Source organism: Excalfactoria chinensis, chromosome 2 (assembly GCF_039878825.1).
Source record: "Excalfactoria chinensis isolate bCotChi1 chromosome 2, bCotChi1.hap2, whole genome shotgun sequence".
Classification (NCBI taxonomy): Eukaryota; Metazoa; Chordata; class Aves; order Galliformes; family Phasianidae; genus Excalfactoria; species Excalfactoria chinensis.
In genome coordinates, this window is record NC_092826.1 from 115,405,343 (window position 1) to 115,418,396 (window position 13,054).

The following is a 13,054-nucleotide window of genomic DNA, read 5'->3' on the forward strand; positions in this document are numbered from 1 at the left end:
GAAGTCTGAGCAATAGACTGAATTTGAGCTGCTAGAAAAGTTAACATACAAGTGAGAGACAAAGAACCACCCAGCAGGGATCCTGATGAATAGCAGCTGTTAAGTATACCTTACAGGACAACACAGAGAGAAAACACCTACTTAAAATTAATCAAAACCCAAGCTCAATATACATTTCTTCATTGGCATCGAGGAAAAGCAATGATACTGTATAAGTGGCTACTGTGACTCCCACCAACATCCACAGCCATGTCTGCTTCCCTATTACTTTGTCATCCCTTGCTTTTGTACTTACACTTTTGGGAGTGTACAATGAACCAATTCAGACAAGGCTATTAAATAACTTGATGCTGTACCTCCAAGTTACTGATGCCTGAAAATTTTAATCTTTACTGTTAATTATTCTTCAGATGGAGATGAAGCAACTGACCCAAAGTTTTGCACTCCCTTTATTGAGACGAAGCTTGTTTTTGGTGCAGTTAATGGGAAGCAACTCAAAACAGTCAACTGGTAGCACACATGAGGAACTCTGAGCAGCAACTGAATGTGCACTCTGAAACCACTTCCTGAGATAACACACAGCTCTGATTCTTCCCATTTTAGTTATAAGTAGTTCACATCTACTTGTTCTTGTTTCAGTGCTGCATTTCATTTCAAATATTGCTCCTCTCTATTTAATATCCCTCTCCAAGCTCGCACATTTACTAACACAAGTTACACCCACAGTTTAACAAGCACAGAACACCCAATCACATGTTTCGAAAAGCAGGCTGTAGGGATTACTTACTTGGAGAAACCTTTGAAAGACAAAGGATAAATTAAAAAACAAAACAAAACAAAAGCTTCAGCCACTGTGTAATCTTTCCCCAGGGCTGAAAATCAACCTGACTAAAATCTAAATTAGCATCTTAGTCCTCCAAAGACTCAAAATTATCCATAACCACTTTGTTACATTTTTCTTCAGAAACTGACCTAGGGCTAAATCCAACTCTTATCAGCCAAACGCAGTTGATTACTTCAAGTCCAGTCACAGCCGAGAAAACTACTAAGACTCATCCCTTATTCTCATTTACATGCTTCTATGTGGCATAACTGACAATTTATTCTGATGTGAAAAGCATGCAACTTCCTCATACGCTGCAGACGGAGCCCTGCTGAGCCAGAAGGATGTGTTTGCATTACAGCAGGTTAGCAATTACGTTTATGGCTAGTTAAGCGGTGGGACAGTCATTAACAGGTTGCGCCTGCTTTCTGCACAGAACCCTTTGAGCTATTCCTTAGAGACATCAATATGTTTAAGCAGAAGCACAGGGGCAAAGGAAAATCATCAAAAGGTTTTCAGAACCACTTCTAAAGTTAATAGTTGTTTGTTTTTTTTTTTTTTTTACAAGGTACTTCTTCCAGGAATGCTGGTATGGAAGACTTAAATACAAGGAGAACAGCAGGGAGAGACTGAGTATATAATAATATTATTAATAATAATAACAGCAGCAGCACTCATCAGTGAAAGCAATAAAAATTTTAATTTAAAACTATGCTTGAAATTAGACAGCAGCGAAAGATCTTTCTGGCTGTCCCCCTACAGTACTCAGCTGAATCTGTTTTTCCTGTGCTGTGGTTTATCTGGCAGCAGCTCAGCACCACACAGCCACGTGCTTCCTCTAGGCAGGATGGGAGAGAGTCAGAGAGGTAGAAGTGCAAGAACTTGTGGGTTAAGATAAAAACAGTTCACTAGGTAAAGCAAAGCTGTACATGCAAACACATCATAACAAAGACTTTATCTGTTCCCATGGGCAGGCAGATGTTCAGCCATTCCCAGGAAAACAAGGCTCATCTCATGTAGTGGTTTCTCAGGAAGACAAATACAGTCATTCTGAATGTTCCTTCTTCCTCTTTTACCTCAGCTTTATACTGTTAAGCACAGTGTCACATGGTAGGGAACATCCCTTTGGCCAGTTTGGGTCACCTGTTCCAGATCTGTCCCCTCCCAGCTCCTTTTGCTCCCTGAAGAGCCCTAACCAAAGACCCCTTGGTTCTGTACAGTACTGCTCAGTAACTAAAATACTGGTGTGCTATCAACACTATTTTTATCTTAACTACAAAACACAGCATCATGTGAGTCTCTATGAAGACACTTAATTCTATTCCAGCCAAAACTGTGATGTGCTACCATATGTCTGCCCTTAAGTCCCGTAAACAGTCCCTATTTTAACAATACATTATCGCATGACATACTCAGTATCAAGGGGGACCTGACAGTAACAGGTTAGAAAGTACAGACATCCTTCTGACATACTAAGTCTGAGATATCCAACTGCTACAGTTGTACTTAGTACACAGAACGATACTATGAAGAACTCCAGAGGCAGAAGACACCACACTTAACCAAGACCTCTGGACCAAAGTAACAGCTAGTGGTAAAGGTATCTTTGTTGAAAATGTTTTTCCACTGACTAGCATCAGCTGTGCGCCAAAGACCACCATTACAACAGAAAATGTGCCTTGAACTCTCAGCATCTACTGAAACATTTTCTAACTAAAGCAAGTGAAATTGCAGTTGTCATTCCCTTATGTTCTGCTGTAACCACTAGCTCCTGGATTTAGTTGCCATCCTCTAGAGATGCACAGTGCATGTTTTGTGTGAAGGACACTTATATTTCCAACTCCTTCAGCAACCCCCAAACAACAAGTCATTCTGAAGTTAGACACTACATATTTAAGAGTACTTTAAAAGATAAATCAGTGACCATTCACCACTCAAACCACCAGTTTTGAGTCCTAAAAAAAGCTGGCATTTCCCCATCTTCCCTCAAATCAGAAGGCAACAATTTCATGACCCAGTTTACAATTAAGAACTCCATAACAACAAAGACTCTGTTGTTCCTGCTCAGCAGGCTAATAACATCTATAGTCCATGTTTGTTTCTACCACCAGTTTCAAAGAACAATTCTGATCAATTTATGGATTACTTCAACAATCAGCGACTGCCTAAAAGTAATTTGTTCTTTATTTGGCTTGTTTCACAGATGAAGCATTCACAGACGCTTGAAGGACAAAGTGGAAGCAATTGTCACATGAGGTGGCATCAGGTGAAGTGCCCTGCAAAAACTCTGAATTGCAGTGAGCTACATTCTCACACAGATACAAGTTTACAAGGATAGCATAATGCACAACACACAGCTCCAGATGAAAATACAACTCTTACAAAGTTACTGGTTTCTCAGCATCCTTTATCCCAGTCACATCCCACTTACGGCCCAGCCCATGCTGCAGCCGCGCACAGATCATCTCACCACCACACCTTATTCGTGGCATTGCTCTCCAGCAGTACATACATCTGTGAACAACTACTGTCAAGGATGAAGCACAGGAAGAGTAGAATTTCATCAAAGGTCTCCAATGAGCACCTTGAGAGCTCACTAGCGACTGCCATCAAACTAGATGGATGCACTGGTTTCACAAAAACAAGGTCAAATATTCCACTGGTTTTATGTTTGTTGCCCCTCTTTTCGTTTGTTTGCTTTAAAGTTACTAAATGGTTAAGATAAGCTTTGTTGCTTATATACACAACCAAAATAACATATTTTACAAGAGCTGCTCTGAAAGCAACATCTCCTGTTTTCTTATGTTGACCCACAACATTAGAGACTGATGGTGGTAGTACGGCAGTAGATGTTGAAACTTCCCACCAAGACTCCATTACATGTTGTTGCCGTGTGACAGATGGCAGCAGAGGGGCAGTCTGACAGAATGGTGTCTGACATGGAAGTGCGTATGAAGCAATGGGGTGGGACTGATTTCCTTCATGCAGAAAAAATGCACTCATTGACTGTCTCACATTGTAGAGAACATTGCTTACAATGAAACAGTATTCCAGGGAAAAGCAACATTTCATTCCATTTTCTTTCTGTACAGAAGGAAATAACTGAGCACCAAATCTGCACTAGCACAACAAGTGCATGTTTACAACACACCAGACAGAGAAATTCTTACAAACTCACATCGAGTTTCACAGCCTTGAATACAATACCGAAAGTAACACATTACTTACAACAAAACCACAGTCACGGAAAAAAAGTACAGTTACAAGAAAAGAGGCAGAACAGAAAGTTGCAGTGAAGGGACTAGAAAATCCCAAGGTGGCATAAAAAGTTTGACATAACTGAACTTGCTTAAATAGCAGCAATTCAGTACTCAGAGGTGAATTCTCTCACTCATTCCTTCCTGAATCTATCACTTTGATCAGACCACCATCTTTTGCAAATGAACCTATAGTTAGTCAAAAAATCCCATCATTTCTCACTTCCATCGATGGAATTCATAACTTTTGTCTCTATCAGGCTTGGAAACAGTCCACAAGGACAGGTTGGTGGGTGGCCACTCACAGTATCCATACTAACTTCAACCTTTTATTGGTATCTTGCTGTGTTTGCCTTGCTTTGCAAACAGACTGTTATGCCTGCAGTTCAGCCAACAGCAAAGCAAACAAAGCCAATCCAACAAATGATATAAATATGGCATTCATCACTTTTGTAGTAGGATGAAAATAAGTAAAAAAAGAGAATGTGGTACAGAGTGTCACAGAACTGCACAAAAAGGAAATTTTAAAGCAGTGTTAGACCTGCACAGAAGAATGGATGTTCCTTCTGGTTGATGTTAAGCTGTAGTAGCAACAAGTGACCATGAATAACACGTACCAAAGAGACAGCCTCACTCTGATCTGAGTAAACTTTCAGTAGAAAAGTCTCAACAAGGACACTGCTAAAACTAACACAGATATTTACTGTCCTCTAAAAATAAATATCTAACAAAGGCAAGTTTTTATACGCATATGTTTTCAAGTTAGATGGAAAAAAATCCATCTCGGTTTACATTTAAACAAGTCATAAACAAAGAGAAAGATATACATACATGTACTTTTATAAAACATATCTGAGTATTAAGAAGCCTGACAAGCATCAGGCTTGCACTTGTCCTTCAGAATTCAGGGAAACAAGTACAGGCAATCTGGAGGCACAGCATCCAGTAAACACGATAGTAGGCAAGAATACCATCATGCAAATAAAGCCTGAATAACAACACTACGATAAAACAAAAGCAAAACACCCTTCTCCATTAAATGCAAAATACCTTACACAATCAGAGGAACGCTGTTAGAAAGGGTCTCAAGAGGTCACTGAGTTCATCCCATGCAGTGAAACTGGGTAAATGTACTTTGAGGAATTAATCTACCCTTAATAATGAACTAGTGAAAGATTTTACAGTCATCCTAAGCAACCTGCGGAGCTGATCAGCAATTCCTAGAAAGTTAGAAAACCTTCCCTCATGTCCAATCTGCCAGCCTCCACTTACAAACAGAGATCATTTACTTCTTACGTGTTCAACACACAGAAAACACCTGGTAACTGTCCTTTGTGACAAAACGTGTGCTCACACTAGAAAACATGTGCTCCTCATCTTTCTCCCCTAGCCTGCACTAAACCAGTTATTCTAATCTTTCCTCACAGGCTCTGCTATCTAACAACTTTCATTTCTATTGCTGCCCTCTGGACTCTGTCCAGTTTTTAAATACTGCATTGCCAAAACTGGGCAGAGCTTTCAGGCTCTTTCTAAGTCCTATGCTGAAATCCCAATTACCCACCATACCGTTCAGCTGACACCAAATACCAAATGAAGGATACGTACATCCTTTACATATGAGCATGCTTATCCTGTAAACAAACCAATTGATTGCTGTCTCATTTCACTCATAATCCACGCATAAATCCCCAGCAGACCTGCTACAAGCCAGACCTATTTTTGTGGTGGTGGTTTTATTTCCCCTCACATTTAGTACTTCTCATGTAGTGTTTTTTGTTGTTTGTTTTGAGGAATTTTGTACTTCTTCCTAATGCGTCAAAAACAGTGATGGATTCTATGCAGTTTTGCCTCCAGATCTTACAAGTCTGACACTGTATTTCATTTTTTAAAGTGCTCCCCAGGAACACTGAAAACACACCTAATGTAGATCACTCTTAGAACAGATAAAGGATTTTTTTTCCTACTATTTCTGCATCCACCTTTTTCATCTAGACCATATTCTCAAAGTTTGCTGACAGGAATATCAAACAGAATAACACAAACATGTTGTCCGAGTATAATACTTCTACTTTCACTTTTTCACTCTATGTGCAACCATGTAAAGGACTATCAAATGAGACTCTAAGAACAGGACAAAAAAGAGACAGAAATAATTCAGATTCCTGCTGAAGTAATGAAAGTACTGGTCGAGTCAAACTTCTGTTACACCCTTCTGTACTCCAATTTGCAATACTTAAAGAAGAAAAGAAAAAAGAAATCCAATCAAGGCACGACCTCAGAGTTGCTTGCCCACAGAACGTTCTCTTCTTTCCTCCTCAGCCAGCTGAAATGGAAAGACAGAATGAGTAATTCCTTAAAAAACTATCATGCTTGGTTGAAGCAGTCTGCTTTCATGTACAAAACTAACAAAACCTGGCAACCTTACTCTCACTATCAAAGAGAATAAGAAGATTAATTCACATTAAATTCAAGAACAGAGAATGTGCATTTTTTAAAGCTATGTTTAAGAAGTCAGAAGATTAAAAAAAGAGAAAAGAAAAAAGAATGCAATACCAATTCCAAGGAACCCTCTAAGCGAAGATTTCTGAATGCTGCAGCTACCAGTACCAGTGTCTACTCAGAAAAAAGTTGTCATTTGATGCAGAAAAGTTCTTTTTAGAAGGGAGAAAGGATACAAATAATTGTTTGGTTTCTGTCCTTCCTTATGCTGCCAGTGGCTTAAGCTGGGAGAACACAGCACTGCCTGGAAAGACTTTTGGAGACAGAAAGAAATAAAGGAGTCCTTCCTCCAGTTTGAGAGAGAAGTAGGAAATTACAGAGAAACAAAGAAGATAATACAAAAGTTCCAAACTATCATTTTAAAAAGCAGAACCTGATTAAACACAATTTCTTCTGAGCACTTACTGATTTGTACTCATAAACTATAGCAATTTCTTCCCTGTTTGTGCTGTAAAACTGAAGTAAATACACCTGTGAATTTACGGATGAAAACAAGAAATTGTATCTTATTTAAAGCTCCCACAGCACTCAGGGAAAAAGGGAAGAATATATGAAATGAGAAAAGAATGAACAAGCATGGAATGGATCTAAGGACAAACTTACAGGAGCCAATAGAATAACTAGAGTGAGATATGTTTGGATGATACCTCACTTCCTAAGCAAAACTCAAAGATGACAATCTTCGTACCCAAATTAACTCCCTTCATCCTGTTAATTGGGTCAGATATCCAATAGCAACCACTGAAAAATGATGCAGTACAGAATGAAGAACAGGAATTAAACAAGACATTTTCTTACTCAGGGGTAAAGCCCTTACCAGCTGCACAACTTCTAATGCCAATGTAAAGCATGATGACAATTGTAACTGATAGCTGTGCACTTTAGAAAGTGAAGAACAATAAATACAATCACTAGAGAAGAGATGGGGTGCTGAAAAGTCCTATACTAAAAGTCTTGTAAATCAGAAGATAAAATTGGAGATGGGAAAGACCTGTTGAAAAGTTGTTTTCATTTCTTAATACAATACTAGAGGAACAGTTTTACAGGACTGATGTTTTAGATCAATGTGAGAACCCAACAAAGGGAAGAGGAAAGAATTCTCTGCTCCAACTGCATGGGAGAGGTGCATGGTTGGACACTGTCCACCTCATTCCGCCATTTACATTGACTACAGATCCCTACAGATGACAGACTTCACATCTCCTTTGTCTAAGCTCCAAGTGGGTCTATGCAGTTTCAAGTTTATAAGCACAATAACAAGAACCATTTTTAAAGTGACTTGTATAACATTAATTGATTCTTTAAATCATTATTAATTGTGTTTCAGACAGGTCAAGCCTCCTATCAGATCCATATCACAAGTTTCTTAATGGAACAGAAGCAGCTTAAGAAAAGACAAGCATGAGCATAAACTTGTGTTGGGGTTGCTTTCAGTAGATTTAAAGGTTAGATCAAGCTTCAGCTGTCTGGTAAGAAAGGTTTCACATGCAGTCAAAACCCAAATTATTTTAAATTGCTGTATATGACAAATACCCTTTCAATCAGGGACTAAAAACTTTACTTACCTACAATACCTTCCCCAGATGAACACCATTGATTCCTACAGCAATGGGAGGTGGGTGAGTGGAAAGGCCAAATGAGCATGCTCTTTCATACAGGTGTAATAACACCCCTCCAAAATCTGACTTAAGGGGAACAGAGGAAGGTAACACATTTCCTCTCTCTCACTGTCTACTCATCATCAGATCTTCAGAAAGCAGAGTTAAGTGTGAGGTCTCCGTATGCCTACACCAGCCAAATAACACTGGTTGTGTGGGAAGAAATGAGTTCTTCACCTCAGAAGCTGGTGTACAAAACTGAGGCTCTTGCTACCTCAAGGTAAGTAATTTTGTGGAGATGTGTGAAGGACTAAGTTTCCTAAATATGCAGTTAAGCTAATTTGGACACATTCTGGAGCCCAGTGACCTACATAATTCAGAAAACAAATAGAAAACACAGTTAATGATTTTGCACATGAACATTTTATTTGCACATTGTAGGCAGGATTGACTTGGCAAGCAAGCTTAGTTTTTCCAATTCCAAACGATGCTAAATAACCCACTGCAAGTCAGCTTGGAGGTCTAAAAATTTCACGCAAATGATGTGACTTAAAGCTCTTGTTTAGTAAATACTAAATATCCCCACCACTTTTTTCCTACCTCATCTATCACAGTTTAAGATCCAAACTCTGTTCTCATTCCTAGTCTCTCCCAAACCTAAAGCTGTTTGTTGTTGTTGTTTTTTCTTCCTTAATTCTCCTACTCCCTTGCTTTTTTCCCCTCATTCCCTGGAGCCATATTTTCCTCAAACACCTGCAAAAGAAGGCCTCTTTCCATTTATCACTTCACAACATAAGTTGGGAAAGTCAGGCAAGGTAATAGCATTCTACTGTTCTCTTCTGGAGTGATGAAGTAATTAGGCAAGACAGCGACATATTCTAATGCAGAGGGAACCCAGTTTGTCTTTACCCCCACATTCTTCAGTGTCCTCAAGGTGAGTAATCTCACAAATACACTCAGATTAAGGAAAATGCTTTCATCAGAAGTCACATAATTTAAAAGCATAGGAAGAGCTACTCCAAGATCAGAAGAAAGAATGAAGTCCTAGATTTTGAAAAGGCACAGATGTAAAAATCTCAGAAAATTGCACCATACAAAGCAACAAATCCAATTAAAATTACACAAAGCATGATAATAAGAGAGGGAAGGGTGGCTACATCATGCTGAGAATATATATATATATATAATGATAACTAAAAGGAAAGAGGTATGATGTGAAAACGGCCGAGTAATGGTTGACAAGTATGACTAAACTGAACACGTGAAACAGAGCATCTTATCAGATGCAGAGAAGTCTTCTGAGCAAATCTCTAGCCAAAATGCATTTAAGGTCTTACGAAAAAAAAAATAATAATAATGGGAGAGACAAAGTAAACACTGCACTTGAAATGCAGCAGACAGGAACGAGGGAGCAAGCCCCTGGAGAAGGCAGCATCTTAGAAGACAGCACAGATATGGATGCTGCTTGAAAGCATGCAGAAAGACAAAGTCTCTTGGAGAGTCTGAAAACTATTATTCTACTACACAAACAAGGTGATAATGGAGACCTGAGAAAGCACAGCATTTACAGACAACTGGTCTGCTGGCTACAAAGTTTTTACCAAAATAAGTGAGGATAGAAGAAGTCCTCACTAAGGCAAAACTTTGTAAAGTCTGATTCAGTTGAAATACTTACCAATAACCTACTTGTTCCTGCAGAAATAGAGGTAGCAGTGATAAAGAAAAAAGGGGAAAACCAATCAATGCCAAAAAAGTCAGTATAAAATAGTAGAAAGAGTAAACTGGGAAGAATCTATGTAAATAAGGAGCTAAATTGTTATACAGGACATTCTCAGGAGTTTAAATATCAACTCTAATCAACATTTCATATTTTAACAGCATAATTACACATCACAGATAGTTGTAGTTAAATTTATCATACTGTTATTCGATTTTACCTGTTAAAAGTACAGTTTCAAGAGAATCTATAACAAATGCTTAATAAAATGCAAGAGCAGGTTTTTAAACTGGAATAATATTGAAGTTTTATAATCACCGAATTTGTAAAAGCACCTATTTTTAAGGCGGAACATTTTAATATGATTAGGGGAAATATCAAAGTGAAGAAAGCACGCAGAATGCCTTAGAGGAGGAACAGTGAAGAGGAGACAACTGGTTCACAAAAAGATAGAACAAGTGACAACTCCAACTAAGTTTTCTTCACTATTGTCATTAAGAGTAAAGGAAAACCAAGCTGTTAACTCATATGCTGTATACATGTCAGTCACAACAGACCTGCTTATATTTCCGGCTTTTTATCTTTCAGAGAGTATGTAATGTCCATGCCATATTCTGCAAAATCTTACAGAATATCCATGAAGAAGCCCATTTTAAGTCAATGTAATTATTCTTTTTGAACAAACTGAGAAGAAATGCTTTGTGCATCACTTGTGCTCCAAATGATCATTGCAGACAATGCTACTGAATGTTTACCTTGATTTATACCTACTGCATTGGTCTGTCTGTCAGAATTGTCCCTTTAGAAGTTTGTTTACGGATACTTACTTTAAACACCTACTCTTAGAACAGAAACATCTTGTTTACATTAACTAGATCATGCTAAGAAGATGTTCCTATGCAAGAATACACAGACACAGTAGACTGTAATTGGAACAAATTAGTTCAAATGACAGGTGTTTTGACTTCTCATCAGATAGAGAAGTAATACATTAAGTAAAATGCTTTCACTTATCCAATTATGGCTTCCATTTAAACAAGCATAAGCATATCCAGTGCTTTACTTATCCATAATATTACTGAAAGTAAGAGAAACTTTATTATCTATTGAAGAAGCACAACTTCAAACAAAATCATGATCTGACTTGAGATTGTTTGAATACTGAAATTGATATCAAACTACAATACGCTAACAAGTTATATTTTTAAAGTTCAAAAAGGTTGTTGTCTTTTTCTTTCAACTGGCTGAAGACCAATCATAGTTTATATTCTGGAAAGCCTTTATATCATCAGGGTCACAGTGTGCCAAGTGCTGTGCGTGTGTGTGTTTGTTTGCACATATGCATTAGCCCATCCCTTGCAGAACCCACATGCTATAGTAGACAAGGAAGAACAATGGTTACAATAGGACCAATGTCTGCATTAGAAAGGCAGTAAAACTTGTCCTAGCTTACATAGCAAGTCAGGTGATTCTTGTAAGTCTCTAGGTATTACGGCATATAAATGTGCCTGGTTGCCTACCATGACATTGAGACAAGGGTAACAGAAGAAGCAAACCATTACACAGATTAGCACTACCTCACCACATAAGTTTGCTGTCCTAACCAGAGCTTTACCCAGAGGGAGAGCAAGGAACTTCCTTAGTTCTCTAAATACAGTGACCAAACAGAACATAAGGAATGAAATGCACAAAAAAGAATTTGTTTTTGATAAAAGAAATAAGCTCTTAGGACACCAAAAAGAATGCCCGAGTTTATATGTCTGCACACTTCTTGGTCATTTTACTTTTCCTTCACCTCACATTTGCCTCTCAGCAGTGCTATTTCCGCTGCTCCTGCTGTCCACTCCTGTACATGCCTGTCAACTAGAGAGGAGTCAGCCTGAGCAAGCGTTGCTTTAAGCTTTCCCACTGCACACTGCTGGTTTAGCTGGCCTGCCAGCAGAGGCTAAACAAGTCAGACACTGATAGGATCAAAACAGCAGCTAGAGGGCAAAGACCAGTAAGGTGAAATGAACACCTGCATTGTTTAAAAAACAAGAAAAATTAAAAACAAGAAAAAGAAACCACAGCCAATCAAATGAAAAAGACTCTGTACTTCCAGAACAAGGACAAGATAACACGTGCTTTCTCCATTACAGACTCACTTTAGCCGCAAGCAATTTACTTAAATGAGAAAAAATCTTCCATCATACATGTTAAATAACAGAATACACAGGCATTCTCAAACAACTAGGATTTCATTCTCTTCTAATTTCTGTTTTTGTTTTCTTTTTTTCCCCCAAGTGTAAGATACTCATTAAAAATAATCTATCCCCTTTCCATCATTACTCAGAGATCCAAATTCCCAAGTTAAACAATACCAGTCACCTAACACCAAAATGATTAGAGAGATTTACTTGAATTTTCTCATTGTAGCCTTCCATTCTAGGATTATATTATATTTATATATATATATATATATATATATATGTATATGTATATATTGCAACTTCCCAAAATCTTCTATGGAAAAACAACAAATCAACACTGTAGTTCTCAAAAGGAACTTTCAGTTAAAGACTCATCCTCCACACCAGATATATATATTTATTTGCCCTTAAGTAACTGCCTACTGAGTCGTTACATCTTACCTTTCACAGACCAGGTTTTAAGAAAAGAACCGACACCATTTATAGGCATTACAACTTAGATCTCTATCCTTCAACTAAGGGATGTATTAAAAAGAGCTTCTATTTCAGTATACAGAAGACATCCTTTAACTGTTTATAAAAAAGTGTCTCCACTACACTCTCAATGGATAACCATCTCATTCTTCAACCTCATTCCCTATTTTCAAAACATTTCCTTATTCTAGAATTTAGGAAGAGATGTCAAGGTAATCCTTTCCCACACAGACATCAACCTAAGCCCACATCTTTCTTTACAGATGCCCTCAGATGGCAAGCTCACTGCACACAAGTGTAAGCAATAACAGCAACTTTAGTAAATTTCACACTATGGCCACCAACAAATTCCTGACATTAAGACAAACATCAGTCATTTAACTCCACTGAAAAAAAAAAAAAACAACAAACCAACAAAAACAACAAACCACAACCAAAACCAGATTTGTTCCAATTCATTCATGTTAAAGACTGCTGAATACTATGGCATGGACATA

At 38.1% G+C, this 13,054-nt stretch overlaps 1 protein-coding gene across 1 annotated transcript in view; it reads right to left on the minus strand.

Moving 5' to 3' along the window:
* ZNRF2 (zinc and ring finger 2) overlaps window positions 1–13,054 on the minus strand; it is a 54,742-nt gene that overhangs the window by 26,760 nt on the left and 14,928 nt on the right. The window lies entirely within an intron of this gene.